The 14,954-nt window shown below is 40.3% G+C and overlaps 1 protein-coding gene across 1 annotated transcript in view; it reads right to left on the bottom strand.

Moving 5' to 3' along the window:
* The window catches only part of CRACD (capping protein inhibiting regulator of actin dynamics), a 137,789-nt gene that overhangs the window by 103,110 nt on the left and 19,725 nt on the right, over positions 1–14,954 (bottom strand). The window contains exon 2 of the mRNA XM_075149143.1: positions 12,515–12,687. The gene's annotated coding sequence lies outside the window, so the exon portion shown is untranslated. The remainder of the gene's footprint in view (positions 1–12,514; positions 12,688–14,954) is intronic.

The raw sequence follows: 14,954 nt of genomic DNA, 5'->3' as shown, positions 1-14,954 counted from the left end.
AAATTTTCTTGGCAAACTGGCACTTTCTGCATTTAAATGCCAGTGCCCAGACAAATGCTTAGTCTTTCCTGTAATGCCTCATTTCATCAAGTTCAGAATAAACTGGATTAACTCTTTGTATTTACATTAACAGTAAAAATCTGCTGGAAGCTAAAATACTGAGTCTGTTCTTCATAGAACTAGACTGTTGTTTCAGGTAATTTACTTTGGCTCTACTTTACACAGAAAATGCTCTACCTCGGAAATCAAAAATGTTACATGAGCGATGGTTTCACACGCCATTTCCAGAGATTTATCCTGCGCTTCACAGTGAAGTGACAAAGTCAGGCAGCCAAGCTGGCACAAAATTCTTTTTGTGGTATAGCAATGAACAGATGAAGACAGAAAGCTGTGCTTTCCACGGTCCGTTGTGGCTTATTGGCCAAATATATAGGCTATTTAAAGATTATTTACTTTACTGTTTATACTTGAAATAAGGTAGGAGCTGCTTAAATGTATATAAGCATGCACACACGCATTTAAAAGTATATTTACACAAGCGTGACTGCTTTGTAAATAAGATTACTCTGAATATTTTTAGATGCAAATCAATTCTATTTTCCACTCTACCAGTAGGATTAAATTTCTGACATTGGTGAAATCCAGAGACGCTAAGTTTAACTTGGTGATTTGAGAATGATTCATAATGAAACCTTTCTTTTTCATAGCAGTGGGATGCCACCTATTTTCTTCTGTTTTATTCTGAGGATAGACATTAGAGTGTACACATGATGAGTGGTAATAAGAGTCAGATTTTAGTAAGCCTACCAGATAATGATACTTCAGCTATGCTCTGGGGGAGGTGGAGAGGCTAACACTTGTGGCCACAGGATTCCACATCTATTGCAGAAGTACGACATGAAAAAGCTTATTTTTACACGCATACCTTTTTGATGTTGCCAGTTTCTAAAGGAACAGATCAGTGAGTTTTTCAGAGAAGAGAAAATATCAGGTCTTAATGCATCAAAGAACTACTGAATAATAATGTCTCTCAAGGAAAAAAAAAATATATGCTGAGTTTTGAGGAGTAACCTGACTTTTCCTCACTGTAATTTTTTTTTTAAAAATAAAGATTTCTAGTTCCTGTTGTAGGTCAAAAATTCCAAACATGCATTTAACATAGTGTCATGGGTCTGTAGGCATTGATGGAGTGTCTCATAATGAATAGCCTATTGTTGCCTAGCAAGTATAAAAATGTGGAACATCTGTATGTCATCAACAAACACATAAAGCTGTTAATTATATTAATTTTCTGTTGTCACATTTTAAATATTTTTATTTATGGCTTTTATGCACGAGGATTAAACATTTATTGTAATTTTTACTTCATTGCGAAAGACTAAAAACAAATTAATTTTCCTCAACAAGCCAGCTAAAGCTTAGCTCAAGCTGTTTTCCTTGAGGGAAAAAGTTGAAACCGAGTTAAATGGAGATACTTCCATAAACTTGTTTAATTAAAATAGCCAACAGTTATTTCTCCTGCTAGTTTTACATTTTAACAGCATCGTACTTCTCTGCGGGTAGTTGTCTTCACATAGCTTAGGTGATGTTTATGGTACTAGAAAATTCAGCCTGTAATTATGGAAACTAAGGGTTTCCAGTCTTCCCCCCTCAATAATTCCTTCATATAAATAAACTTTACATTTATTTATAACATATATAAATGTGTGTATATATATTATCGTATATATACACCACACTCCTTTTTTAGGATCTGAAGTTCTACAAATTAATGCATACTATATTAGACCAGTTTCCTATGCTTAATCAAGATACACAAGAATATCTTCTCATGTAAAATATATGGCAGTGCTGAATAATTTAAAAAGGCTCGAATGCTCTGCTCTCTTTGATATCTAGATATTCCCTGTCAGAGGAAAATACAAAGAATACCTCTTCCCCTCTTTGAAATTAAAAAAAAAATTCTTTTGTGGAACCTGAATTTTATTTAGACCACATACAAGCAATTTGATGGGGAAAGGAAAGGGGGAGCTGCTTAGGCATGTTGTGATTATTCCAAAATAAACATTCCGCTCCCAGAATTCTCAAATAGGAGAGACCTTTAGTAATGGTCCAGCCACATTAGGACAAAGATACAGATAACGCTACCCTGAAAGGACACAGTAGCAGGAAAATTAAGATGTATTTAAACTAGTGCTTGATTTAAAATAGTATATATTTTCCTTTTTACAGTATTCCACAGTATTCTATCCATTTCATGGTTTTCACTTAAATCTCAATTTCTAGATTTTCTTCCATCTACTGCTATAATTTTTCGTAACTCATTAGTATTTTAAAGGAGTTAATCGTTTGGGATGTGTGTATTACATTTGTAAGAATAATTTGCGAAATCATTTATGGTTTATTGAAAGTTAATAACCCATCATCCTCCCACCCAAAAAACTTCAGATCCTAAAGAGATGAGAACAATTTTAAGAAAGGGATTTAAGCGATTTCGAAATACTGTCACCTTCAAACCCATTTTCCTCTCTCACTCTTCATTTTATTTGCAAGTTAAAATGGCAAAACAAGACTGAAGCCAATTTGGGTCCAATTAGTTCTGTACCAAGAAGACGCGAATCTAGGAATCTAGCGGAGAGTCATTATGCGCCTGAAACAGCAGTGGAAATGATCAGTGCTGTTGTGCCATGAGATGCCACGTACGGTTTCATTTGAGTGTTTTCATGTAGACGGTGGGCTGTTTAAAGCATTATGTTAACAGAACAATTAATTTGTACTCTGTAACTGTACAGTTTTTGAGGCACCAGTGTAACAGAATCATCTGTATTATTAATTTTTCTAACTGGGAGATTGTTTTTCATAATTCAGTATTTATATTGGTCTCTTGCCCTTCATATGCTGATCTAAAGAGCTGTAAAGTCCATTTAACATTCAGGAACAGTAGATAATAAACTAGAATAAGCATGAATATATGGCTGTTAAGTTAAACATTTAATTACAGCTTTAAAAGGCAGAAGACAGAAATATTTTTACTGGCTTAAAAAAAAAGCCAGATTTATTCCTAGAAGTACTGGCAGAGCATTCCGAATTATGGGTGTTTTGTTTTGAAAGAGAAACTCATAGAAGAATCAGGATCTGACATGGAAGCAACACTAAAATTCAGTTTAAGGATGAGAAACTGGGCGAGCATTGTTTGGTGACAAGGCAGGTTCAGACAACCTTCGAAACCAATGACCGCGTTATCTGCATAAGCCTTTACATCACTGAATCGTGACAGAACTTGGAGACAAAAAGCAACAAAACCCTTCATACAGATCTGTCAACAGTCAATGGAGACTTCTTAAGGAAAAATTCGGAAAATGAGGAATGCACAGAAAGGAAAAATGACCCACACCCCACACGTTCTAGTGTTGGCAGGCTGTCCACATCCATTGCACTGTGGCCTTCAGGACTGGAGGGTACCTGAAAACCAGAACCACGTTTCTGCTTCATTATGATAAATCCCTACCAGGGAGTTTGGTGCCCTGCAAGTCAGAACTATACCCAGCATCAACATCTCTAGGTAATGGTAACTTTAATGGTAAAGGGACACACACATCATTTCCATTCAGGTCACTAACAGACCTGGTCAAAGTCAGAGAACTGTAAGAAAAATCCTATTTACGAGTAAAAACAAAGGTCATTTTTTTTGTAACTATTTTCAAGCTAAATATTTTTAAGCATTTCGGCATTAAATATTCCCAAGCAAATGTAGCCTGGATTACCACACCATTTAAATCTTGCCTCCCAGTGGCAGTCTTACACACCCTGCTGATCCCAGAGCTCCTCTCCCACCTTCCCCACCGGCAGCCGGCTGACGGAGCGCAGGCAGGCAGCTGGGCCATGTCACCGAGGTTCCCACTGGCTCCCAGCTCTGCAGGCGCTGACCCCATCACCCAGCAAGGCAGAAGTCAAAATTTCCCAAGAACAGGCTCTTGTGTCACCTGCTGGGATAATAATCCAAGGGGAGCCGTAAGAGGCAGCAGCTCCTGGGCTAGCCTGCTCCAGCTGGGTTGGCTCTCACCAGGTTCCCACAGGCTTTTGGAAAATTGCCCTTTCTCCTGGAAAAAAAGGAGCTAATTCTCAAAAACCCTATGGGATGCTGTCCCACCTAGTGGGAACACCACTGTCCTCCCCACTGCCTCCCAGCCAGAACAGGAGAACTTGCTATAAAGACACATCGTGTATTTCCAGTAGAGTTTGTAAAAGTTTTAAAAACATCCTGAGAAACAGATGCGGTAAGGATTCCACAAGTGGTTTAAATTAAAACATACTGAGATCCTAAAAGCTTAGAAAAGCCTTTACTGGAGGGGAAAAATACTAAATAAATGCTTCCTACATCTTAACTGTTATAATGTGCAAATATTAACTTGTTATCTATTAAATTATGTTAAGCAGATGTAATTGGAGAGGGAAACTGCGGCATAAAAAGATAAACCTTCTATCTTTAATGCAGTAATTATTTCACATTTGTTGGCTAGAAGCCAGATGCATTCTCATGTTTATTACAAATTCCAGTTAAAAAGATCTTATTTAGCTATTTGAGTTGGTAACTTTTGCCTGTTCCAAACTTTCATAAATTTTATCAGTCCTGCTGAAAATCCAAGACCAAAACTTTGTCAGTAATAAAGAGGTAAATTTAAAATGTGTCTGATGCCAGTCTCTCATTTTCACCTCCCAGCTGTATCCAATGGCAAATCTGTTACCTGCACGGCTGCACTCTCAGGGAATGGGAACTAGGTATGTTTTCCCCACATTTCATCTGGTTCTAACTTTTTCTTTCCAAAAACCATAAAGCCTCCACAGTTTTTTATGTCTGAAAGACAAAACTAATAGCTGTTTTTAAGTCAAAATCTCACTAACCATTCTACCTGGCACAGTGGAGCTGAAGCTCGTTGACTTCAACTGTTAATATCCTTCACGCACAGAAATTAATTCCATGTCCAGTTCAAGCCTTTCTGCACACTTTCAATTCAGCTGCCGTATTCTTCAAAACCTACACTCTTTTATTTAAGAGTCAATCTTAGGAACATCCTAGAAACTGATCCATTTTGGAATATTGCAAAGCAAGTTGGTAACGGTCTGTCTTATACTCCCAGAATGACAACACGGTAGATAGAGAGGGACACTCTCCCCTCAGATGCTCAAAGGTATGACAGGTCTCTGACGCAATCCTCCAACATAAGAAATCCTCCCCAAAAAAGTGAGAATCAGCCTTTTGAATCCAACCTTTCAGTTCTAAAAGTCCCCCGATCAAAAAGCTACATTAAAGAATATTAAGCTTACTTAAGTTTGAACAGCTAAAATGTTAAATGCAATTTAACTTAGCTCCCAGGGTTGCCTGACAGCTTAATTAAAGCAATTTAATTAAAAACAACAACTTTCAGTAGAAGATGCTATGAAAGGTCAAGCATTTACTATCCCATACTAACAGGAGTAAGTACTTCTCCTCAAGACAAGATTGATCTCTGCCCGGTGTTGTGGTCAGCCCAGTGCCTACCCAGCCCTGGCAACGACTTCCCCAGCACGCGGCTGGGATGGAATACCGTTGCTGTGATCTCTCCTGGACGTCCTCAACCACGGTGCTGTACCACGGGTGTGACCTCTCCTGGACTTCCCCAGCCATATGCATCATACCCATGGTATATCACTCCCCGTATAGTCTTCCGGCTTTTAATGACCAAGGATTTCCTGAACCAGAAACAGTACCTTTGTATTTAAGAGCTCGTGACATTTCTCCTCCACAAGTTTGTCCAACCAGCGGTTGAAACTATATAAAATCTTAGCATTTTATCATATCCTGTGTAGCAAACCTACCACCATATAGGAGGCAGGTGCAATTGCAATGGTTCAGTGACGTGCTAACGGCAAGGTGGGTTAGAGGAGTTAACACAACATAGTCACCTTGTTCTGAGAGCCAGCAACCCATCCAAAACCCTCTCTAGTAATTCTGAATGCGTAAGACAAAACTGTAATTGGAGCCAGACATCGTAGTTCAGACTTAATGCAGTGAGCAAGCTTAAAAATGTGTTAATGCCGAAATAAAGTCCACGTATGTAAGTTCAACAGTTTTGTGCTGCCTTCCAAAATACAGGCATTTCCAAAGCAGCCTGGCGATGGTGTGCCTGGTGAAGGATACCACCAACCTGTGTGGGGGTCTGCCCTCGTATTGTACCCTGGCTATCATGTATTCCTCTAAAACAATGCTCAGTGTTACACTTCTCAATTTTTGCTCAGCAGATGGGTATCTAAAAATGAAGCGTAAGCATGAATACTGATGACTTTTTGTACGTAAAAGGGGGAAAAAATGCAGAATGCATACCATTCTTACTCCAGACAACAGGATTTCAGGACATCTTAAAATCATGGAAAATGGGTAAACTGGGAACTGAGGAAAATCTTATTTTGCAGAAATTGACATTTTTAACAAGCTTTTGGCTACAGAGCTGCCAATGAAGATTTAGACAATAAGGTTAAACTTTTCATTCATCAGTAACGCCTGTTTACTTCTAATGGCTCCTTCCAGAACAGCCAAAAAGCTCTTACGTTTGGCTTAAATAAATAATACTATCAACCATTAAGGAGCGTTTAGTTCAAATATATAGATTCTTGAATATATTTTGAGTACCGTGCACAGTGCAGTACAGACCTTGAGTACAGCGCAGTAAGCAGGAAAGAAACAAGTTGCTTTTTTTCCCAGTTACCTATCTGAATACACACAGAAACACGATGATAAAAATTGTATCAAATGTTGGCACATTTCCACTCACATCACTGAATCTAGACTCATCGCAAAGAAACAACTGTGCTATGGAAGATAAACTAACTGACCATGTGTTTTTCTCCTTTTTCTATAAATCTGGCAAGTATATGCTTGTATAGTAGTTTCTCATCCAATTTCAAAGAAAAAACAAATAATACAACACTTTCACCATATTGCAAATTTTTATTCACTTTAGGAGCCATAGATTTTGAGGAGATGCTTTTGCACAGACCTGTTCTAATATAAGAGACTTTAGTAAGAAATAAATTGATTTCTTTACAAGTAATAAGCAAAATTACATACAGACTTTGTTGATTAATAATGTTAAATATAGGAAATCCATCACTAATGAAATTTCACAGAATCATCAAAAAGCTGGCTGGAAGTTAACACAGACATATAGATGAGTATGAGAAATTTGTGCTTTGGATACCTAAATTCCTTTTCTTGATACATAGCTATTTAAATGATATGTAACCTGTAAAGTTAGTAAAGATCTTGATAATGAGATTTACAACTTGTTACCCAGATAGTTGACTGGGTTCATTCAGAAATAGCCACAAGAGACCCGGCACATATTAATGTGAAGGCATGGTGATTAGCTGAATGCTTTAGTTGTGATCACGGAAGTAATTCAAGGGGTTTAATCAAATCCCTATCACAAATCTGACTGAAGGACACAGGCCGAGTCCATTACCCTTCTTTAAAAGCTAGTATCACCGGGTTTTCTTTTATCTTTCATGTTTGTCTAATACCAATTTTAGTTGTACTGCTTGGGAGAAATCAGTGGTTCATTAATTTGTGGATGAAAATACTTATTTTGTTCCCTGAAAGACACATTCCTAGTTTTATTTATCAGATTTCAGTTTCCTTTGCATTGGGAAGAAGAGAAGCAAGTCTTGCATTCCTATTGATTAATTAAACAGAAAAGTTACGGCCACTATATTTAAGTGCAGCACATTTTACACAGAAACATTTAGCTTCACACACAGCACCTCTGGCATCAGTTCCATTTCTGGAGCTAAAACTAAGAAAGTTTTAGTCCAACAAAATATATTGTGAAACATGGTAATATTCTGGTCTTCCAAAGCATAATACCTGTTTTTCTGTGTGCCTGCAAGTGCTGTAAATACACAAAGTGATTTTAAAAAGCTGTAATTCTGTCCATTTTTAAGGAGAAACAATGGAGAAGCGGGGAGCCCCGTGTTCAGAGAAACCAGGGCTGACAAAAATAATGGCTGTCTCTACAGCTCTGACTGCTAACGACATCCAGAAAGGTGCTGGCAGAGCAGAGGTACTGAGAATTGACTAACTGATGTTTAAATAGAACCCCAGGAGCCACAAAGGAATTGGGGGAAAAAATCTTAGTGCCTCAGAGCAAACATGACAGCAGCTGCAGCACACCTAACCACTGAGCTAAGGAACCGGGTGCCCATTCCTGCAGCTCTGGTAACACGGCATTCAGCCCTAGAAGAGCACACGGCAGGCGTTTTATGCTGAAGGTGAGGTATGGCTCTTCAGGCAACAGTTTGGCGGGGAAAAAAAATGCTTTTTTTGCTTGCTCTTTTTGATTGGTATTGCAAACATCATACATGCTTTGTGCAAGAGCCACCGAGGGTTGAGAAGGCACCTGGACATAGAATAGACTCGCGCACTTAGATGGAAAATCTGCTTCAATTTGTAGGACAAGCTTGGGTGATCCAAGCCTCATGTTTTTTGTGAATTCTTGGTGTGTTGCTCCCAATGCGTTGTCCCAGAACACGAGGCAGCATACCAAGCTGTTGTGGATGCCCCATCCTGGAAGTGTTCAAGGCCAGGTTGGATGGGGCTTTCAGCAACCTGGTCTAGTGGAAGGTGTCCCTGCCCATGGCAGCGGGGTTGGAACTAGATGATCTTTAAGGCCCCTTCCAACCCAAACCGTTTTATGATTCTATGAGAAACCATGAACCAGAAGAGAGTGGTCTGCCCTGGGAATAGAGTGATTTGGAAAGGCAACCTGCAGATATTAAGGGTACGTTTTGCAGGCTGACTGTTAGCCATGCCCAGCTGCAGGTCAAAATCAACAAGGATGAACATCTGACAGCTCACTTCATCCAGAGCCAAGGGCAAATGCAGAATGGATCCATCACTTTGGCCTGTATTCCTGAAGCCAAACGCTGCCAGGAAAGAGGAGGCCTTCACGTATTAAATGTAACACATAGCCATCAGCAATAGGCACTCACATTAAGCCTGACATTATGATCCCAAGGTGTGGGGCATTGTCAGCTCTCTCAGTGACAGAACCCCCCACCAGGGACAGCTTTGTCATGGCAGAGCGTGTAAAGACCTTGTGCTGCTTCCAACAGGAAGACGCTTTCTAGAAGTGACAGCTATTCGAGCTATAATGAATAAATTATTATACATATATACAAAAAGAAGCTAGTCTAGTAGATGGGCGGAAGGCATTGATAGAATAATAAAATTGACCAAAGCGAACCCAGCGAGAGCCAGACAAATTCATTGAAGGGTCTACGTGGAATGCCAGATCTAAAGAAAAATCCAGAGTGGGTTTCCTGGCCCCTGACACACAGCAAGTAAATGCAACCACACCAGTCTGTTCTACCCCACAGGATTCCAGCAAAGGATTTCCCCTCGACCTGTCAGAGAAGTCACTAAGGCAAGCATTGCATTTTGCCTCTGAGTTTTAAAGTTGCTGGGATCTTAAGCCTTCTTCCCTTTACAAAGCATTCCAAACTGACAAATTTCTGAAATCAAAGTCTGTTCACCCTACCTACAAGGAGACTGGGAGACCACATAGTACAGAAGCCTTAAAACCTGTGAGATCTTGTCATCACCAGAGCACCAGGACTCGGCTGTCAGTAGGTGTTGGAACCGCCAAGTCCAAACAAAATCCACTGAAGCTCTCCGGTCTCCAAAGCACACCCTGGCAACTGGTTGGCTATAAGGAGCCCAGTCCTCCAGAGCTGTGTTTGCAGACTTGTGAAGGACCTAGTGGGTTACAGCTGCTCTGTTAGCCAGGTCTTCCAGCAGTGGGAGAGATTACGGGCTGGACCTGTCCCTCTCGAGTTGCAAGGAGAGCCAGGGGCAGTTGGGGTTTCATACTGCTCTGGGACGGGAAAGGACAAGAAAGGAACATGGGAAGAATGGCACCCTGGGCACCACAGTTTATAACTTGGACCCTGCAAGCAGGAATAAGAGACCATTCAAAGCCTGTCACGAAGCAGGATCCGCAGATGGGCTTTGCTAGGGCCTCCAATTAACCTCCCAAGAACTTATCATAATTAGATTATAAAAGACATTAACTTAGATAGCCTGACTGCACAGCTTGCTTGGCTGCACGAACTGCATCTCCCTTTTGAGTCATCATTCTTTAATTGAAGACGGGCATTTCGGGGAAAGAAAAAGTGATGTTAACTGTTCGTGAGCGTGTAAACAACCTTCAAATCAGGACTTTGGAATATGGTCCGGTAGATTGTTTTGTTTATATTCTGCATTTTCTACAAATAAAGGATAGTTTCTTTAAGCTGATTAGATTTCTGGGCAGTTAACTGATCTTCCTATAATCATTACTGTTATAAATTTCTGCTTTCAGAAAAGGGAACACCACTGCAACTAAAACGTTTCAAAGTATAAACAGATAGATTCCTGTGCATCCAGTCTAAGAGCACCTCTGAATCTCTTAATCTGTGAGCTTCCAGATTTGTTCCGTGTCCTACACAGTGCAGACATAAATGATGACTGCTGTTGCAGGTAATTGAAGCTAACAGCGTGATACCACCAGGTAGCATGACATCCTGTATACATTTGTTATCTTGGTGAGGACCCATCACTCTAATAAATACATTTCACATTTGGGTACAAAATCAGATATGACTTTGGACAAGATGATAATGACTTCATAAATCTTCCAAAGACAAACTTCCCTAGTGAATAGAAAATAATCTATTTTTTCTAATCCAAAGGCAAAAACACAACACAGCACTTGTTTAAATAAAGGATTTCCTACTTGGAACTATTTGTGTGCACAAGGATGTATTGCAATAATCAAAGGCAAAGAACAGGCAGGAAGAATGATAAGCACAGAGCAAGACACAAACTACATACTTCTGTTGCATATTTGTATACTTTACGCAGGTTTTAAAGCTTTCACAAATTTTCAGTAGTTTATTATGTTGGAAGAGCATCATTCTGATACTTTGATTAACAAAATAAAGAAACAAAATACTCCTTTCAGGATTTGTTGTGGTTGTTTTATCACGCATTCAAAAAGGCTTCTGTGTGCACGGTGTTACCTGGAGTTAGTACATCCTAGCATCCCTCAAGCATAAGAAAAAGCAAGAAGTTGTTTCAAGAACAGTTCCAGTTTTGGAACTAGGCATAATCTAAGTGCAGACATTCTCTCCTAATTATTAAACTTACCGAGCATTTTATTAAAAACTCTCCCCCAGCAGGCGTGAACTCTGATGAAAACAACTCACAGCTTATGGAAAGGGAGGCACAGCAACATGCAGCGATATTCAGCAAAATGACCTGAAGTATCTGAAGCCTGTGGTCTGGAAAAGGGCTCTCATATCCTGGTTGTACCACTGACTGCCTAATGACATTGGGCAAGTCTTATTTTCATGTTATCCCCTCTCATTTTTACTGATGGATATGTGGATAAAAGTATTCGTGATGAAATATTCCCACCCACAATAATATACTAAGGATGCATTACTTATCACTTATATAACACAAGGATTATTTTTTTTAAAGAGGATTGTGTAACATAAAGGATTAACATTCTTCAAAACAGAAAGTATATGCAGTACAACAGCAGTTAGAGGCAGACTGGTGGACTGATCAAACCCTTCTTCTTCTGGCTAAAGTGCCATTATAAATCACTTTAACACAGTCAGCACTGAGTAAGCTGGGACTAAAGGAAAGTGCACGAGCCAACCGCCATGAAAGATTGAAAATCTACTTGCTCTGCTAAAATAAATGTTTAAATAATAACAATAATAATGATAATAATAAATCAATGAAACATTTAAACTGTTTTTTTGAACTGCCACTAATGCCACTAAATGTTCTGCTGAGGAAGTAGGGTTTGGTTAATAAAACATTATAAATTGACTTCTCCCCTCACGTTGTGCATGGTTCTTTCAACATCCTTCCTCTCTGCTCGGGCAGCCGGGAGCTCTGCGCCCATGTCTCGCTGGAACTTCAGGAATTTCAGCTGACAGAGAGCATTACAGTGAAGAAGGCTTTACAGCCTCTCTGAATTCTTCCACTTTCTAGCAAAAGCTTTGCACCCACCCACCTTTATTTTTGTTGTAGTTGCTAGGATGCCTTGGCGACAGACACTAGAAATATCTATGATGTGGAGACAAAGCTGGAGGCAGGTGTAATCCACACCAGCCCAAAAGGCGGGCGGGAGGCTCATGCCACCGATCCTCGCAGCAGCGCAGGTCCCTCGCAGCGGCGCAAGTGCTGCCCGCGATAGAGCAAATCCGCTTGCTGCCATCTCAGCCTCTTTGCATCTTACCTGCCTCCCTCGCCAGACGCAAGGAGCAGATCTCAGCCTCCCACCACCGGGGAGGGAGGAAAAGTGCCTCTCTTAATTTGGCCACCCACCCCAGCCAAGCCTGGGGAGCACTGGATCTGCCCTGTAGGGAATTCCCCTCCTCGCTGGGGGTCAGCGTACCGAAGCAGTAAAAATAGATACTGCACCTGTACTGCTCAGGACTGCGCTTGCTTCGACGGCAAAATCGGCCTCTTGCACGGGCTGCTGTGACCAGACACCACCAGTCTTTACAGATGACCAGAGGTGGCCAGAATTGGCTTCCAAACACCACAGTGATGGTTCCTTGGTGAAGCTCACGCAGATGCTGGCAGAGACTGCGCTACAAACAAAGCACAAACGACGTATGCGCTTGTTTAAAAAGCACATACAAAGAGGGCTTTTTCTTTTAAACGTTGCTCACAGAATTCTGCATTTTAAAAGGCAATCACAGTAAGGCAATTATTTAGAATAAAATATCATTTTTCAGTGTGATAAAGTAGTTTCATTAAGTATTAAACATCTGTTCTGAAGGAACTGCCCCTTACTTACATAAAATCTCTGTGTCATTCTACAAAATGAATGCTTTCTGTGCTAACAGTGTTGTGGAGGAAGAGCTTTGTCAAGTTGGATTCATCCATCCAACCTTACTTGCTTTCCTTTCTTATTCAAAAAAGTTTCATTGCCAGGCTGACTGTAGTAGGAAAATTACAATGTAGTGCTACACCATAGTTAAAAATCCTTCTGGCCCCTAATGTTTGATGGAAAAATTGTTCTGAGCATAAAAGAACAGATGCTGACAGCCATAGCAATTCTCAGCGTTCATGCCACTGAGCCATATTTACTTGAAAAGACTATTCATAATATGAATAGTGCTTCATCTGAAGAGAACTCTATTATACCAGCCGGTATATATTTGCAGCAAAAGGAACCCCCACACACACCCCCATTGATTTTTTTTCCTTTATCCAGCTTTACTTGTTTTACAACCTCTTTTTGTTACATTAGCTGCTTCACTGCTCTGATCACTTCTTGTTTACACGTTGCCTAAAACAACAAACACTAAACAACTCATAATATCAATGGGGAAATGTATTAGCAGACTGGTATAAGAATTCACAAAATGTAAAGTTTTAGAAGATAAAGTTCTAAGAAATCTGATCTGTATATCCTTTTATGATTTAGTTTTTTACCTAAAAGCATCCCCCCGTGCCCAGCAACAGAAGCATCAGTTGTAGCACTTTTGTAGATAGACCACTGGAGCCTCCACACAGCTGTTTTAGTCGTGGTATTCAGCTAGACTAGACAGCAATGACAAAAATATCAGATTTGCCCAATCTACAAAGAAAACAAACATTTCCAAGTACCTTCTCATTAGAGGAGGTATCCTGCACTCCGTGCAAAGCAGGACCATACTCTATTACCGAGCTATATCAGCTGCATCCTAGCCACAGAAAGCATTCCTCCTGCCCATGTCTGGGAGCTCCTGGCAGCAGAAGCAGCTATTCAAAACTTCTGGCACCATCCAGTCCCTGACCACAGGCGGGTACGGATCAGGTTCCCTCAGAGAGTTCACGGGCAGCGGTCCAGCCAAGTTCCCCTTCCAGGCAGCAGCAGGAGGTTCACCCCCTCGCTGAAAGGAAGAGGGAACATCCCTCTTACACCAACAGTGAAAATGTCCTGCAACCCTATATTCCCATCAGCTGGAAATCTGCAGAGGTGGCCATGGAGCAAACCGACTGGGCTTGGTCATCATTGCCATGCACGTTGGTTCATGGAAGTTTCAGCAGTTTAGGAGGGTAGCTCCAAGCCTTGTCCGCTCCAGCATCCCTTCCCCAGCCAAAGCAGAATGAAGCCCCGTGTTTCCCATGGTCAAACAGCAGAGCGAAAGGTCCTTTTTTCCTGTGCAGCCCTTGGAGCTGCATCTGCAAGCTTCCACTCCTGAGTGAGAGTGCTGCATAAAACTCAAGGCTAAAATAATTGCTGAAAATGCTGTGTACAAAGTGCTGACAACTTTATCAGGGCTGACTAATGACAGCTGAGACAGCATTAAAACGCATAGTTAGAAGAAAGCAGTGTCACACTAAGATGACATTTTCAAAAAGAGTCACATATATGAACTGAGCTGAAATGTATCTGGTACTAAAAACTCACACACAGTGTCTTCCTCTCTGTTATCTTCTCCAGTAACTCTACATTCCCTTCTTTATTTCCACACATAGCTTTTCTTAGCAGTGCTACAAACCTTTTGATAAGTATAATGTAAATTATAGAATTAGACTTTACGTCACAGTATCCAGAAAAGGAAAAAACTCATCTTTAAAATTAAAGTTTAAAACTCATGTTCTAAATAACGATCAGTTAACAGGCTCCTAAATTAATCAGAAGTGAATTCCCAGGCTGGTTCAGTTCTTCTGCTTCCTGAGTTTAGGAATCGCTACGAAATCTGAAATGCACAGAATAACCTAATCAAATCTTCATTTGTCTGCACCTGTTGAAGATTTCTATCCCACTCCTTATGTAAGTAGACGGGAAGACTTATTAGAAGGATTTTCCCTGAGAGAAGTTGTTTTCACAAACATTTATTATTTTCTTGCATTTTATATCTGT

The sequence above is a fragment of the Calonectris borealis genome, chromosome 4 (assembly GCF_964195595.1).
Source record: "Calonectris borealis chromosome 4, bCalBor7.hap1.2, whole genome shotgun sequence".
Classification (NCBI taxonomy): Eukaryota; Metazoa; Chordata; class Aves; order Procellariiformes; family Procellariidae; genus Calonectris; species Calonectris borealis.
Note: the sequence above shows the minus strand (reverse complement) of the source record. Positions and strands in the feature narration are given on the sequence as shown.